The sequence below is a fragment of the Armigeres subalbatus genome, chromosome 2 (assembly GCF_024139115.2).
Source record: "Armigeres subalbatus isolate Guangzhou_Male chromosome 2, GZ_Asu_2, whole genome shotgun sequence".
Classification (NCBI taxonomy): domain Eukaryota; kingdom Metazoa; phylum Arthropoda; class Insecta; order Diptera; family Culicidae; genus Armigeres; species Armigeres subalbatus.
This window is the reverse complement of record NC_085140.1, coordinates 189,492,616-189,510,227: the sequence shown is the minus strand read 5'-3', so window position 1 is coordinate 189,510,227 and position 17,612 is coordinate 189,492,616. Positions and strand designations below refer to the sequence as shown.

At 40.4% G+C, this 17,612-nt stretch overlaps 1 long non-coding RNA gene across 1 annotated transcript; it reads left to right on the top strand.

Moving 5' to 3' along the window:
• Positions 1–15,091: 15,091 nt before the first annotated feature.
• On the top strand, positions 15,092–15,916 carry LOC134215648 (uncharacterized). The gene is made up of 3 exons (XR_009980255.1): positions 15,092–15,198; positions 15,659–15,771; positions 15,847–15,916. It is a non-coding gene; the product is annotated as an uncharacterized LOC134215648 (long non-coding RNA).
• The last annotated feature ends 1,696 nt before the right edge of the window (positions 15,917–17,612 follow it).

Sequence of the window (17,612 nt, the reverse complement as noted above, 5' to 3'; positions counted from 1 at the left end):
CCGTCGTGTGCTTACTCGCAATATACATGCTGATATATTTACAAAACAACTGAAAACCGAAATCCGCCGCTCCAAAGTTGCGAGGTGATAATGCTAGAAAGAGACGAAAGATAGGAGAAATAACACGGTGTTTAGTGCCTCCCCGAGTCACCTTAACAATAAAAAGTACTTATTTCTCGTGTCGTAATTCTTGATTTGGCGGGGGCCAACTCCGCCAACCGCACGCTACGGCGCTGGTGTTCCTGCATGAGTCTTCCAGGACCGCGCGCGTTCTGAATGGTTTATAACATTCTCACATTCGGATATCTAAATCACTCAAAAAAAATCTTATTTTATGCTTTTCCTTTGATACATTAATTCCATTCGACATTTTCAGTTGTTGAAAACCATGGCCCAATCTCACCCCCGTTTGGCCAATTGTCACCCCCGATAACAGTACCTAAATAATAGTTTGCTTTGTATTGTTTTCAAGACTATGGCTGTCAATTTTGATCAATTTCGACCTATTGTCCTTTCGACCTTTTGTCCATTCGACCTTTCGTCCCTTCGACCTTTTGTCATTGATTAATTTTGGAAACATCCAAACTGTGGTAGCAGTTAAAATGGTTGGACACAAGGAAAAGGAAACGGTTTTTGATGCTAACTGAGTTGTTCTCAGTAGGCCAAGTTTGGTAGGGTTGGATTTCAGATCATGGATTCTGGGTTGTTTAATTCATGACAGGCAATAAAGGGTATGTGCTATAGACTACACAGCAAATAGTTTTGAAAATTCAACGACGTGTAAAATTGCAGCTGATCTCAACAAACGAATAAACATTCGATATTCAATAAAATTTGATTGAATTTTACAAGCAAGCACAGTTTAAATTTCTTTTGATTTGAAAGAGCAGTAATATCGATTGAAATTTGCGTTTATTTGCATGCTCAAAATATGTGCATGAAAATACATTTAAAATCACAACATATTTTTATCTGTGTATAGTACACATGTTCCTTAGTGGATGGTTTTAAGAATCTAGACTGAGATCTAACGGGTAAAATTACTTTAGATCATATTAGGGGAACAGACGGCTTTGGAAGGTTTTGTTCTATTATTGGCAGGGGGGTTTTTGTCGACCGAATTTTATGAAATTTGGCCACAATATTCTTTGATATGCAAAGAAGGTTTAGGCCAAATTTGAGCAAAATCAGTCATAAAAAACCCCCCTGCCAATAATAGAACAAAACCTGCCAAAGCCGTCATTCCCCCTACTACAATTTGCAAAAATCGCTCTCATGCCAGCTTTTTACGGGTTGATGCCATAATACTTTGAATCACTCTTTTTGACATATGCTGCATCCACTATAATATTTATAGGGATCTTTGCAACAGATTGATTGATTTTTTTGTTCAAAGCTTTCAACTGTACTAATTTTTCATGGAACACAACCATGTCTTAAAAACTTGTTTATTATTCCATCCACATTAAAAAAAAATTCACAAAGAATTTTGGAATGTAGTAATACGTAACACACAATATTAAAAACAAATTTCCGCCAGGCCACGCCACAACCGCCGATGGTTTTTGGCATCACGCCGCCGACACTTTTGCATCAGCGCATTGCTGCTACAATTTCGTAAAAGTTCAAATTTTACAAAAATCTAGGAAAAATCGTAAGAAGAAACTTCAAAAGAATTTCTTGTGGATTTTCAGAAAAAATCCCGTGACGAAATTTCCTGTAAGAACTTTGTAATTACTTCATACAATCCTGATGAAATGTTGGAATCCCGAATGATTTTGAAACAATTCTCGTAAAAAATAGAAATAATCTTTCGTTGAATCAGAATTATAACTCATCAGTCCTGCACTGATTTGTAAAATGTCCGGGCACAGACTGTCTGTGGTTCGCGTTTGGAATGTTTATATACTAAAACTCCACATCAACAGGGATCATAGAGCGTGTACCAGAATTCTCATAAGGAAAAGGAAAAACTGCTTCAACCTTAAACGAAATTGCTGATCAGATTTGTGACACAAAGTGAACTAATTTTCAATTATCCAAAACATGTTACAGACAAATTCTCCATTTTCTTTGAGTCTTGCCTATTCTAATAATAAATAAATAACATGAAAATGGTTGCTGAGGTACTACCTAGGGTACTACCAGCGTCGATTACAGCTCAGCATCGGAAGCAGTAACTGACAGATTTTTTTTACAGCAGCCGCCATTATGGCGAGCGTGAAAAGCTGGATTGACTAATGAGGGGGCTTATTCTTTTCTTTCGAAGTGATATAAATTTGTTTCACTGAGATGAAAAATAAACATTCTCCCTGTGTATTATCCCGGTTCATGTCTCCGTAATGATGGTAACGTACTTCGGTTTATTATTCTGTGCAAATAATTAAGGCATCGAAATTGTCCATTTGCTAATTGAGGTCAACATTTATTGCTTCAAGCGTCGATCATTTGACCTCTCAGATTGGCAAAAACAGACTCACAAAGGACACCGTCCGATGTCATGGTTCACTTGAAGTGCTAACGAATGGTCATTAAATGAACGCGTGTAATTTCCATCCAGAAACTTATGATCTACCACGCCTTCATCCGTCGCTCGACTTTCATGCTGAAACATGAACAAACGAGAGAACATTTCAAGCAACTGTCATCATGTATGTAAGCTCACCTGTTTCCTGAACCCAAACATTGACAAGAACCAGATCAACTTGATCAATGAACCGGGCGAGGTTGGAAGAAATTTGCGATACCTTAATCATCATTCCCGGTTCTTATGTCGTCGCAAATCATTCCACTTCAGTTCTCGATTTTGCACGTGATTCGCCATTCGTGAGAGAATGCTCACCCGGTTTCGCTTTTGTCGTCCTCAATTCCCTGAGCCACTGGGATGGGAAAGTGTTTTTTAGTCCTGTCTAAATATCTCTGCCCTATGCGATAGCAAGCGAAAGTAAATTGCGCCACCAACGACCGAACATCACTTGGGGTCATCATGAATGTGCTTCAATTTGATCGTCTTTTTGCGAACGCAATACAACAACCGCCATCAGCAGAAACCGAGCAGCATCTGCTTATCCAGTCGATCTCTTGGCGGCAGAATTCCAAACCGAATCTTTAAATTAATTTTCGTGTTCTCCCTCCCGGACAAGGATCCTGATGGGACCGGACAGATTTCATCTTTCCTCGCGCAATCACGATTTTGACATCAACGATCCGGGCGAACATGCAACTTGCACCACGTTATTCCCGTTGCGAGCGCATGTGTTTGCTAATGAAATTATGCGTGATTGTACTTTCGGGCACTTTCTCCGGTCATGGCAGCAATAATACCCGGACAGATTGCACTGGACAATTTTGCTAAGGGCTAGATTGGTCCTATCAGTTGCGTAATGACCGCTGCTTTCGACTTCTTTAGTTGCTGCATTTTGGCAATTTTGCGCCAAAATAAGTGAACCTCAATTGCACTCATGTTCACACAGCATTGCTGGGGTGTGTTCGGGCTCATTATATCAAGGATAAGCGCGGCGGTTGGATTGAGTGCCTTAGGGGGGCGTTCGTCGACATAAAGATGGCTAATTCCGCTGTTATCGCTTTCGAACTGCTCTGGAAGAAATTATAGTGAGAAAAATGCGTTAGCATATGTTTGTGATAGGTCGTTGACATTGAAGTTCATAATTTGATGATATGCCAATCGTAATTATGTTTAGCGTTGTTCTTGAAAATTCAAGTTCAATCTTCCAGAGAACAAAAAAAATCCTTTTTGCTTTTCGCGTATACTAAGTATACGTAAATGCTATACGATCACTACAAAACCGGACTTATGATAGAAGGCTCGGAGACCCTCCAAGGCATATGACCCCCTCCTTCCACTCCTCCACAAAGTATTCGCGGGATGCATTGAGCTTCGGGTATAGATCTTACGTGTTTCTTGAGAACGGCACAGCTGTTCCATCTCCTTGCACACCGCTTCTTCCAGGCGGCGTATTTTCCCCTTTGAAAGGCTGGTCGGCTCCTATGATGATTTTTAAGTCGTGGCTTGGGTAGCTGTCGTACTCACGTTTGAGCTGCGCGTAGAACCTTATCCACGCTGCGCCGCTAGACCGTTATTATAAAATAAAAATGTCCATCAAAACCAAGTACAGGGCTCGATTCCTGTGGTAATTCTGCACCTCTGGACCAATTTTAAAAAAAAAATCTCTAGAAGGAATTTCGAGAAATCTTCATTTGAAGTAAGAAATTTCAAAGGAATCTATATTTTAATTCAACAATATCCCCAAAATACCCACAATGCCGTCCAAAAAGTGGTCCAAATTGTTTTCAACCAGTTTGCATTTATTGCCTTTATTACAATTATAAATATTTACAACTGACCAAATTCACCAAACCGACTTAGGTATGTTTTCGTATGGCTTGAAGCCATCTCTCTTCAAAAATAATACCTGTCGTTCAGAACCTTTCTAGAATTCAGGTGCAGGCTGCAGATTTTTTGTTGAACGCCAAACGCGAGAACATTCTCAGCAAGAGCAAAACCTTGGGAAATAAATTCTTTTCAGCTTAAAGCTTAAATATTTTTTTTTATCATTTGAGCATATCGAGCATCAGAAGTAAAGATCAAACTTGGAGTACGGAAGAAGTTGGTGGAAAGAAACCAACAGCTTAAAGGTTTGTTTGAAATAGTGTAGTTGTTTAGCATTATATAACCGGTTAGATCTTCGTGGGATGCCGTAACAATTGGAATTAACGGAGCTTTTTCAAAATCAAAATCTGTGAATTCCCCGCAATTGGAGGTAATGACTCCAAGGATGACGGTAAGGAAAAGCTCATTGCACTTTCACATAATCTCGAAAAATGTTAGGATTTTCAAGAGTGGGCTCGGAATATTGAATGACATTTCGAGAACCAAAGAAATTATCAATGAAAATTTCAGACAAAGAAGGAATTTTGCAAGCTGTGTGCATATTCTTTTGGTTTACGGTAACGACTCTCATCTCCGCCACTACACATCAAGATTGGAGTTGTTAATTCACGTTGCTCGAGAAGCACCAGATTGAGTAGAGTTGTGGGTGAACCAAGTATAGATAAGGCATCAACAAATTGCATAGGGTTCACTGGAATCCCGATCTTTCGGATTACGTCACGATAAGTTACTCTACTTAAACATTAACAATTTTCTTATTAATATTTCAATCATCAGGTTCTGAATAATTTGAGAAACGGTTACAGGTTAGGATACAGCTCTTTGAAACTCGACCATGGTTTTGAAGAAGCAATTGATGGATATTAAACATTGAAAGCAACACTTATACCACACTCTAACAAGTTAGCCATACAAAAACATACTTAAGTCAGTTGTAAATATCTATTACTATAATAGTAATAACGTCAACGCGTGCTTAGGACAATCTTTGGCGTTGTTCAAGAGATTGTATGTGGCGGCGAAGGATGAACCACGAGCTCGCCCAGCTCTAAGGCGAACCCAGTACTCAGAAGGTAGCCAAAGCTGGAAGGGTACGATGGGCAGGGCATGTTGCAAGAATGCCGGACAGCAACCCTGCAAAGATGGCGTTTGCTTCCGACCCGGCATGTACAAGAAGGCATGGAGCATAACGAGCTAGATGGGCTGATCAGTTACAAAACGACTTGGCGAGCGCAACCTAGAATGGAGAGAAGCCTCAAAGCGTGAATTGTGAAGTCAAATTGTTAATTCAGTGTTATCTGTTTAGATATTAACTAAATAAATAAAAATAAACAAATACTAATTGATTGAAAACTACTTGGACACATTTTTGGAAGTTTTTGTGGATTTTTTTTGGTGATATTTTTTTATATTCTTATATGGATTCTTTTGAAATTTCTTAGCTAAAAACTTAAAATCAAGATTTCTCGAGATTCCTTCTAGGGATTTTTTTAAAAATTGGACCAGTGGTGCAGAATTACCACAGGAATCGAGCCCTGTACTTGGTTTTGATGGACATTTTTATTTTATAATAACGGTCTACCGGCGCACCGTGTATCATTTATTTATTTGTAATTTAATTCATGTGACAAAAATAGTCTTAATGAATATGCCAAGATTACATAATATTCAATTTTCTTATTCTGGTAGCGACTTGAGATGCCGACATACCAAAGTCAAACATATGTTCAACGAAAGTAAACATTCTGATCATTGCACAAATTGGCTGGTTCAATCCATAAAGAGTGCGATGAAAGTTCGGTTGCAACAGAGATCGCTGTCTTAGCATTCTTCCTAAAGTCAATTGATGTCAGCGTTGAGCAATTTGACAACAAATGTGACTTGCTTCACCTCACGCCTCCGATCAAGGGTTTCGAGGCCAAGTAGTTGACATCTGTCGATATACGCTGGAAGGTTTGAGGGATCACGCCACGGTAGATGGTTGAGGGCTATCCGTATGAGCCTTTTCTGGACCCGCTCAATCCGTAAGTTCCACGTTACGTCGTTCGGCGCCCAAACAACAGAAGCCGTTTCCAGAGTTGCTCGCACGAGGGCACAATAGAGTTTTTTAAAACAGTTTGGATCCGTGAAATCTTTGGATATTCTTGAGATGAATCCAAGCTGTCGGTTTGCTTTAGAAATTATTGTGGCATAATGTGCATTGAAGGAGAGCTTGTGGTCCAAAACAACACCAAGATCCGTCACCTGGTCCACTCTGTTCAGCATAGTATTCATGATGAAGTAGTTATACATTATTGGTAGGGGTGGTGGAAATTCGCGGCAAAATTTTCAAAATTTCGCGGACAGCCTATTCAGAAAATTTGAAAATTCGCGGCAATTTCGCGGAAAATTATATTTCGGTACAAAAAAATTAAAAGACAATTTAGATTCCATATTTATTTAAATTGTTGCGTTTATTATTTCCATTTCTTTTTATTTCTTTGCATTACTGGTCAAAAGCACTTGGTTGGCCAATTTTTTTTTCCGTCAACCTTTGGCGCTAGGAAGTGTTGATTAAATTTTACTGGCTGACACTACGTTCAGCATCTACCAAGTTTCCAGGAAAAGACAGATATATCACTGCTATTTTGAAGAACTGAGGAAAGCGGTCTCGGTATGCAAACCAAAACGTGAGTAGATCGGCATTTTCCTGTATTTCCATAACGGCATGTTTGTAGGTCAATAGTTCATCCTGTATCATAGACTTGTAAGTTGCACATTCTGAAATTCCATCGAACAGATCATCAACAGAGAAAAACTTCGCTTGCTGCGAATCCAGTAATCGGACCGATCGTAAAAACTTCAAACCCGGTTGGCAGAATCGCGAGGTAGGTGTCGAGTAGTATTGCTTCATCTTATTCGACGTTTTGGCGAGGGTATTCTCGTCTGAAAATACTTTTTATTGTTTTCAAATTAATATGAGACTAAAACAAATGAAATTGTAAAAATACCTGCAAGCAAATCCATGATTTTGTTGTAGGCCAAATGAATCCTCACGTGACGACTTTCGAACCAAGTCAAGACCTCAACCAGTTTAGAAGTGCTTTGACTGATGAAACCAATCTTTTCCTTTATTTCTCGGTCCTGGAGCAGTTCTTGGAGCTCAGTCAAAGCATTTGTGGCAGCTGATACTTCGAGTTCATGTTCGATGAATTTTCGGAATCTCGTAATGACCGGTGTACGGGGGCAACGGTACACTTTCTCTATCAACGCCGGCTAGTTCGGCTATGATCTCCTTAAAACGACATTTTCTCGAGGCCGAATGAGAAAAAATAGATTTGATCGTCTCGTGGATCAACGTTGGGAAACTTTTTTCTCCAAACTTCGCCGATCAATCCCATAATGTGAGTATTGCAGGTCATGTGAATGCAATTCGGTAGTAGCCCTTTGAGAATCTCTAACATTCCTAAAGAATCCATATTTTTTACGTCTCTAATTATTTTTAAAATTTGAAAGAAAAACAAAATTGTTCTTCAATTTATTTTGGCTTAACATTCGACCAATTTCGGACTTTGCACTTAAAAAAAAATATTTTCGAGACGTCAAAAAATGCGTTGTTTGTCAAGTTGGTATTGACTACAGGTCAACTATAGGTCAAGAAATCGACTGATTGTTGACGGGGAAGGTTAATTTCGCGGTTTTTCGCGAAAGTAAGTTTCGCGGCTAACATCAAATTTCGCGGATTTCGCGGCTTCCGCGAAATTTCGAGTTTCCACCACCCCTAATTATTGGTTTTGTGGAACGGTGGAAAGTCATCACGTGACATTATGTAATTATGAAAATTAGCTTATTCACGGCACACCAGTTGGTAAATGAGTTAAGCATCAGTGCTTCCGGAGTGTGGGCTATTGACGTTGATCATTGAACGACCTTTGCATATCGCCCATCATCACTATGAAAGCTATTCAAGCTCGTGTGTTGCTGCAGCTCTAGTAGATTACCTCTACTTATTGATCATTTCCAGCAAACCTTCAACAGCGCTACGATGCCGAATCCACGGTTCTTGAGCACATCGGCGAGTATGCGTGTGCTCCCGATGAAGTTGAGAGATTTCCAGTTCCACGAACCGAGTTTCCAACCGAAAGTCCCTTTTCGTCGCTTCGCCAATTGTTGCGGTCCGCTTCTTTCGCTAAATATTCGTTGCTGGTTTTTCTTAAACTGGTTTGCAGGGCCTAACTCCCTAAATTTCCGGTGAACCATTTCGCTCAAATTTCCGGTGGACCCCCCTAGAAGCACACATGTTTCACATAGGTTACTGCAACTGATATGTGACCAGATCAAGTTGCTGCAACCCATTCTGTCTGACTTGCGCTGCTTGGGCATGGTGCTTAGAGTCCCTCGCTGCACGGGAAACAGACGCTGTTGCGAGCCGCTCCTAACATGGAGAACAGACGCTCGAACAGATTTGCACCCTGGAGAGAAGCAAACCTTCCTTCCCTGCCAGCATACGTCCATAGTTCCCACCGGGGTTGGTTACCCGATCTTCCCTAAAGTTGCTCGTATTCCGGCCGGCTCCACTGGGAGGTAGAGATAGAAGTTTCTGGGTGAGAGGATATTATGGTGTATATATTATTCCTTTAAGTACGCGAAGTACCAATTGTAAGAAAAGGGGTTCGGTTGTGGGCACCCTTTTGTTTTTGGTTCATCATTTTGGCCCTAGTTGAAATTATACCGATACACACGACACACACCAATGGAAAGCTAGACTAACAACCCTACTACTAGCGAAGAAATTAGGTTGATTTCAGCAATTTGAAAAAATAAATATTGACAATTTTGCAAATTTGACATTTTTGGACATTTCAATTTTGTGGTTCGGTTGTGGGCACTAAATTTCACAGAAAACTAAATTTTCAAAATGATGATCTCAGCAGTCTTGCATCGGAATTTGGATTTGTTTTCTACAATCGATTCTAAATTTCTATAGTTTTGGTCATTATTTTGAAAATGGACATGGTTCCGGAGATATTGATGGGAGTACTGGGGTGACCTCCCGGTCCGAAAAAATGGCCACTGTCTGATCAAGCCGGAAACACGTCTTTCGACGTGTCGAACTTCATGATTTTGCAAAACAAGTTCATAGAAATGTGTTCTGCTGGGGGTATTTAGTTCATCTGGTCACATTCCGCAACACTCTGGAATGCTGGTTTCCTGATGGGGGAAGTGGCCAACTTTTAATCGAGGAAGCCTCCGGTTCGGGCGAGGTTAGTAAATCTCACCCCAAAAGCACCATAAAGGCTAGTCTGTCCGCCTCTAAAGGAAAAGCTCGAAGCTTACATGCGACCCCCTGCTCTAGTGGTACCAAACCAAAGGTATCTAAACAGGGCAAAGGGGGTACAAAAAGCGACAGTTTGACCACAGAGGCGAAACTGGCGGGCCAGGTTGCTCCAGGGAAGAGAGAAAACCCAAACTGTAATATCAAACGACATCCTGATGATCCGCAACATCCAAAGCCGGACAGTCGTCGTCCGGAAAAAGCGGAACCCCGGAAATGGCGACTAAAGTTCTGCAAGTGAACCTCCACCATGCTGAGAGCGCCACGGGTGTGCTCTGTCGGAGGTTCACCAAAGAGAATTTAACCGTGGCCCTCATTCAAGAGCCATGGGTCAATAAATCCAGAATACAAGGTATTCCACAACACTCATGTAAGTTGGTTTATGATGACAGCCAGCTTTCTCCTAGAGCGGCTATTTTATTACATAACAACTGTAAATACTTTCCAATTTCAGAATTCATAAAAAGGGACATCGTAGCGGTCAGGATGGAGGTACCTTCCGCCAGAGGGAGTAGAGAGATCTTGGTGGTCTCGGCATACTTCCCAGGTGACGTGGTCGAAATCCCTCCTCCAGAAATAGCTGCGCTCGTAGCCTACAGCCACCGACGCAACATCCCCTTCGTCATAGGGTGCGACGCAAATGCACATCACACCGTATGGGGAAGTACCAATATAAACACCAGAGGTGAGTACCTGTTACAGTTTCTCTCTTCCAAGAACATCGACATTTGTAATGTTGGTGACAAGCTGACAAGCCCACGTTTGAAAACTCCATTCGTCAGGAAGTTTTGGACTTGACTCTATGTAGTCGGTCTATCTCTGATAAAATAAAAAACTGGCATGTTTCTGAAGAAATATCAATGTCAGACCATAAACACATCATCTTCGAATGGGAAGGGGGTCTAACGATGGAAAAACGTTTAAAGATCCTAAGAAAACTGATTGGGAATCCTACTCAGCTATCCTACGATCCGAAGAGTACATCATAGAAAGTCACATCAAGTCCATAACACAATTGGAAGATGCGTCCAAATCCATTAAAAACAAAATCCTTAACGCCTACCAAGAGAGCTGTCCAACTAAATCAACTAGTTCGAGTAGAGACGTTCCATGGTGGAATAAAACTCTTGAGAAGCTTAGGAAAACTGCGCGTAGGGAGTTCAACCGTGCTAAGCGAACCGGCGATTGGAGCCTATACAGAAAGGCCCTGACGAACTACAACAAAGAAATAAGGTCAGCCAAACGGAAATCGTGGATTCTAATGTGTGAAAGCATAGAGAATACACCCGTAGTTGCCAGACTCTAAAAAACTCTTTCAAAAGACCACTCCAATGGTGTGGGTAGCCTCCGAAAGACGGATGGTTCGCTCACTGTAGAGCCTAGCGATACACTGAGCGAATTGTTAAAGATCCACTTCCCTGATTCAATCCCTGAGTCGAGCATCGGCGACCAAGGCACTGGAATTGCTGTCTCAGATCCACAAGAGATCCAATCATGGGTTTCTGGATCTAAAAAAGACGCAATAAAGGTTGCAAAGGAAGCTTTCACTCGGGCCAGGGTTGAGAGGGCTGTGAGATCTTTCGAGCCATTTAAGTCTCCTGGCATGGATGGAATATTCCCAGCGTTGATCTCAAAAGAGGAGAAAACACTGGTTCCACCCTTGGTTGAGATTTTTAAGGCGAGTCTGATTTTGGGGCACATACCTAACGATTGGCGTCAAATCCGGGCTGTCTTCATTCCGAAGGCAGGCAAGAGAGATAAAACCAACCCCAAAGCATTCAGGCCGATAAGTTTATCCTCTGTAATGCTCAAAATTATGGAAAAGGTACTATGGGAGTTCATAAATCACAAATTTATGAAAGCAATGCCTTTGTCAAAAAACCAATTCGCTTATCAAAGTGGAAAATCTACGATCTCGGCACTACATACGGTAGTTCAAAAATCGAAAAACACTTAATGCAAAAAGAAATTGCTCTTGTAGCATTTCTTGATATTGAGGGCGCATTCGATAACGCTTCTTATTCGTCTATAGGGTCAGCAATGTTGAGGAGAAAATTCGACCCATGCATTGTTACCTGGGTACATGCTATGCTAGCTAATTGGAAAATCTCCTCTGAGCTTAGCGTGCTTAGGAGTGCTTTCTCCTTTGTTGTGGTCACTGGTGGTGGATGAGCTTCTAGACAGCTTAGAGAGAAGAGGCTTCGAAGTGGTTGGATATGCTGATGACGTTGTCATTATTGTACGAGGCAAATTCGAAAGTGTTATCGTGGAAAGAATGCAATCTGCCCTAAATCACACTTTTTCCTGGTGTCAAAAGGATCAACTAGGCATAAATCCTACAAAAACTTCCATTATCCCTTTCACCAAACGGAGAAAGGTACAACTGAAACCCCTTTTCTTGAATCAAACACAATTAGTTTATTCAAGTGAAGTAAAATATCTAGGTGTCATACTCGACGCAAAGCTTAATTGGAACTCTCATCTCCAATCAGTTGTGCAGAAAGGTCTCAATACACTTTGGGTTTGTTCAAAACCCTTGGTAAAAGATGGGGCCTAAAACCAAGTATGATCATGTGGATATATAAAACCATTGTCCGTCCCAGGACAACTTACGCTTCCCTTGTCTGGTGGCCTAAAACTAATGAGGCTGCTGCAAGGGCTAAGCTCAACAAAATCCAACGCACCGCTTGCATAGCCATCACTGTTGCAGTTCGTAGTACACCCACTTTGGCCCTAGACGCAATGCTTCACCTGCCCCGGTTAGATCAATTCATAAAGCTGGAAGCGGAAAAAAGTGCTCTAAGGTTAAAGAGAACAAAAACACTGCTGTCGGGAGACCTTACGGGTCACCTCAGCATATTAAATGAATTTGCCATAAATCCCGCAATAGGAATTTGTAGTGACTGGATGGAAACGGTAGTCAATTATGACTTACCTTACGATGTGTTCATTCCTTCCCGCCAGGAGGGGGAAGGAGGTGGACCCAGCGTTCCAACAGGCTCTATAAATTTCTTCACAGATGGTTCGAAAATGAATAATCTGACAGGATCCGGAATCTATGGCCCTACAACAAAAATTTCTGTCCACTTAGGACAGTGGCCCACAGTATTTCAGGCGGAAATATATGCAATATTAGAATGCGTGTTCTTATGCCTGAGGAGAAAGTATAGATTTGCAAAAATATGTATTTTCTCTGACAGCCAAGCGGCACTTAAGTCGCTTAATAACTACACTTGTAACTCAAAGCTAGTGTGGGAATGCATTCTGGCTTTGAAAAACTTATCCATACGCAATCGAGTCTACCTATATTGGATCCCAGGACATACGGGTCTAGAGGGAAACGAGATTGCTGATGAGCTAGCCAGGAATGGATCTAATGAAAGGTTCATTGGCCCTGAGCCCTTCTGCGGGATCTCAGATTGCTCTGTAAAAATGGAACTGAACAAATATATGGTCAGTCAAATCACATCAAACTGGAATGCACTTCCCCATACGAGCCAATCCAAAAGGCTCGTAACGATTAACCCCAAGAAAGCCCAACAACTATTAGGTCTCAACAAAAGGGATCTCAACATCTACACCGGTCTAATAACTGGACACTGCCCCTGCAGATACCATCTACAAAAGATCGGAGCAATCCAAACCTCAAATTGCCGCTTCTGTGACGAGGGGAGAGAAACATCAGAACACATCCTCTGCTATTGCAGTGCACTCACCCAACGTAGGTTCAAAGTTCTCAGCAAGCCCTTTTTAGGGCCTGCTGACATATGGATCTTATCCCCCAAGGACGTGGTTGGCTTCATAAAGCTAGTCTCGCCAGAATGGGGGAGTCACATACTGTAACTCAGGATCTCTATTCATCAATAATAGATGGTCTTGAGTTCAGTCGATACCAAAGTATCTCAGTGACAAACATGTTACTGAGATAACTTGCGTATTTCACCCGACAAAGGGGCAAAAAAAAAAAATTATATTGAAACCTGGCTTGCGACGTATCAACCTTCATGATTTTGCAAATCAAGTCCATTGGAATTTGTTCTGAGAGTATTTGGTTCATCTGGTCACGGATTTGTTTATTTATTATTTTATTTAAATGAAATAATCACTTCAGAAGACGGGTTTTCTTTTTTGACGTAAACTACGTCTAAGTGGTAGGCTCGGATAGTGCAAAAGGAAAATTTCAAAGTTGGGGACCGTCACGAAATCATGTAAGATTTCAAAAGTTTATTGTGCCTTTATCTTTCGATGGATTTCTTAAATCCAGTTATATGAGATGTTGAAGGATCTCAAAATCGCCCTGAAAATTCATTCAAATGGTCTACCGGATCAACCACGACTTCTGTGAAAAGATTTTGAAAGTCATAGTGCTTCTCAATTAACGGATTTCCGCGGAAAACCCTTTAATAGACAGATTTTAAGTATGCCTTTCATATTCATGCTTGATATGACTCGAAAAACTTGTTTCAATGGGCCTAAAATTGTTTTCAAAGCAAAACATTGAGTGCACGAAAACCTATAAATATGGGTACCGCATCATTCTTGCGTCATTCCATTCCAACGTTCTGATTGGTGCAGATACCAGCGAATGAGCTGCCGCTGGGTCTGGTGAGAAGGCATAAAAGCATTCAGCAGCATTCAGTAGCAAGCCAACATCGTCTGCACCAACAGCATTTTCGGCGGATCGACAAGCAGTAGGCTGGTTGAGTGATTTCATCATCAAGAAAACAGTGATTTCGCACCATTCGATTTTCGGACGGCAATTTGAGCGGATCGCCAGTACAGAAGCAGTAGATCGGGTTGAGCCAACCCGGATAAAAATTTACAGTAACTTGTATGATATAACCCATTGAAATACAATAGATTGTGTGGCAAACAATACAAACTATTGTATGCTTATTGTAAAATGTTCACGGTTGTAAAAGATCTTTATTGTACGTACATTAAAATAACAGTATATTTAAATGTTTCTGATATATTCTATTATATTTTTATTGTTCGCTTATGTTTAGTATTGCTCATCCAAAAACTAAACAATTTTTAAAAGTATTTGGGTTGGATGATTTGGAAATCCGTCTAATGTTATTGAATTAATATAATTTTGGAATATTTCATGGATTTATTATATTGATGAAATAACAATTGAAAACAATAAAATTACAATAGCTTTGTTTGTTAAATAAATAAAAATGTTATACCGGTTCTCAAGTATATATTTTCATATTGCAGGTCTAGTTGCAGGTCTAGAAATTTTTTGCAATAAAACTTTGATTTCAAAAAAATGAAAGGGAACAAAAACTTTTGCTTATAATTTTACTCGGAGAATGGCTGGATTCATTTGAGCGTGTACAGTTTTGTTTATAATTAGTGAAGAGATGAAAATAATGAAACTGTATGGTGCAGAAAGTGTTTTTTTCATTGCAGTTAAGTTTCTGCTGCTGGAAAAGCGGTAGATCACAATGGCTTCTGTACCGTGGTGAGTATTCAAAGTGTTGAAGCGCGTTAGAGCATCATTACTGGGCGCGAGTATTTTGATCACTCTCACTGTACTGTCATTTTAGATTAGTCACTCTTTTTCGCATCGGTCACTATTTTCGGTATTTTCGGTTATCATTTCGGTGGCTGCATTCCGTATCGGTGACGTTCGACGTTTGATAGTTCATCAAATAGTAGCGCTGTTATTTGGTCAATTTGGTCACCTGTCAGCTGCGCTACTGTTTTAGCAGCGCGTTTAGTAGCGACCGGTAAAGTGTCAAATAATGATTCTGCGCTGACAAACGGTTTATACTCACCACCGGTAATCGTAATCTTATACTACAAAAGTTCAATGTACATAATGAACGCAGTGGTTCATCCCGAACAAAAAATAAATGAAAATTTTATCATCATAATACCTGATGACATGCCTGGTAACATGTATCCTTGTTCCTTTACAGAAATGAAGCTTATGATAAATAAAATACTGCTGCTTGCTGGTCACTGATTGAAGATCGTTCAGTGGCTACCATTGGCCAATCTCACCAACGGGATATAATAAGAACTGATGCAGGTAATTTTTTCTTTTCTTCTCGACGTATTTTTTCTAATAAAACTGACATTCTTTTATAATTTACATTTTTCACAGGTTTATATCTATATGTATTGTCTATTCGGAACAAAGTTAGTACGCTTTTTAAACCGATGTTGGTTTTTTCTCCAGATACAGGCAACCCACTTAACTTTGGAAGTAGTGCCAGGAACTAATAATCCCTGGTAGTGCGCTGGATTCGTCTAAAGATATGCTAAACAACCAGAGGAAAATAAAATAATTTGTAAAACAATTAATTCTATTGTATTTTTATTGTAATATTGGAGTATAATGTATTCTAAATCCTGTTGTATTTCTATTGTAAAACAATAGAAACAGTAATTGAAAACATTTAAAACACAATATTTTCTATTGTTTTGTCGCTCGAAATCATCCCATTGAAGAACCGTAAAATCAATTGTTTTGCTCTGAATTTTGTATGGAAAATTTTCGATTTTTTTATTGTAAAGATACATAACAACCCCCCTTTTTAATTGTAAAAGTCCCATTTACCATTCATTTTATCGTGGAAAACCATTATTTCTCATGTGATTTTATTGTCAAAATTCCATTATATTCAATGGTAAAAATTATGTTTTAAATGGTGTTGTAACAATAAAATTTATGATATTTTAATGATATTTTTTATCCGGGAATCCTCGTCCATAGCACAGATTGAGATAATTGAATAATTTTCTAAATCAGCATTAAAGAACCGCCCTTTTCAGGACGAAACTTGATTCATGAAGGAGTTTATTAAAAATCAATGTCCAGTCGGCATCGTGTCTATTTTGTTTTCCTGCGAGAAACAGCCTCGGTCAACCAGTTGCCTCTGAAGGAGTTAACTTCCGGCTTTTTAGAGCCAATTTTCGCAATTGGTTGCCATTAGTCGCTGTTCGCATTCCTGTACATTGGGGAACCAGCACGCATCTGCCGATTCGCTGTATGAAGGCAGCTATTATTCCACTCTCCACCTGGAGCCTCGAGAACAGTTTTATAATCCACTGCAGCATGACGCAGCAGATGGAGATAGCAAATGTATGTCTTCAAAGAAAACGGAACTTTTAACTTTTAATACCCTACTTTTAATACCCTTCGCGTTAGAAACTCGCCAAATCCAATATTCTAGAGATAAAATGTAATACGCGCATAGCAGATTTTCAAGATTTTCGTGACCAATTAAGAGAATATCCCAAAATGGTAAGGTGTCGTTAATACAAACATACAAACTATTTTCGCTTGGTCGGTCAAGATGAAGGAGGAGCCAACAAGAGGTCTTATTCATCATAGGGGCGGAGCTTCAGCTAGAGTTGTTCTGATGTTATGGTAAAATGATAGCTCTAACGAGTTCAGTCATTCGAGTTCGTGACAGCAGCGCATAAGCGCGTGCTTTTGCTTGCGCATTTTTTCCAAGTGTTTTATCTCGTTTGATCGTTGTTTACGTTTTCGTTCCGCCGTGTTGGCGTTATTTTCTCCTGAACCCGTCATGGGAGATTTGGTGGTCGATTCGGTCACGGGAAAAGATCCTAAGCGCACTGCTCTTGGAGGTGCGGGTAACCCTCCAAGCAGCTTTTGCAGAGCAACATATTCTCGCCGTTGCCGCTTGACGACGCCGGCAATCCGCCGAAAAAGAGGAAGAAGCAGCAATCGAAGCTGCCACAGGTGCAACCTGAGCGGAAGGAGAAGTGCCCGCCTGTGTTTGTGAAGGGTAATTCGCCGGATTTGCGCCCGAAAATTCGCCAATTAATCGCTAAAGCGCTGAAATGTACATTTCGGCTCTGCAGCGAGGGCGTGAAAGTGATGCCTGTCAATAAGGACCACCA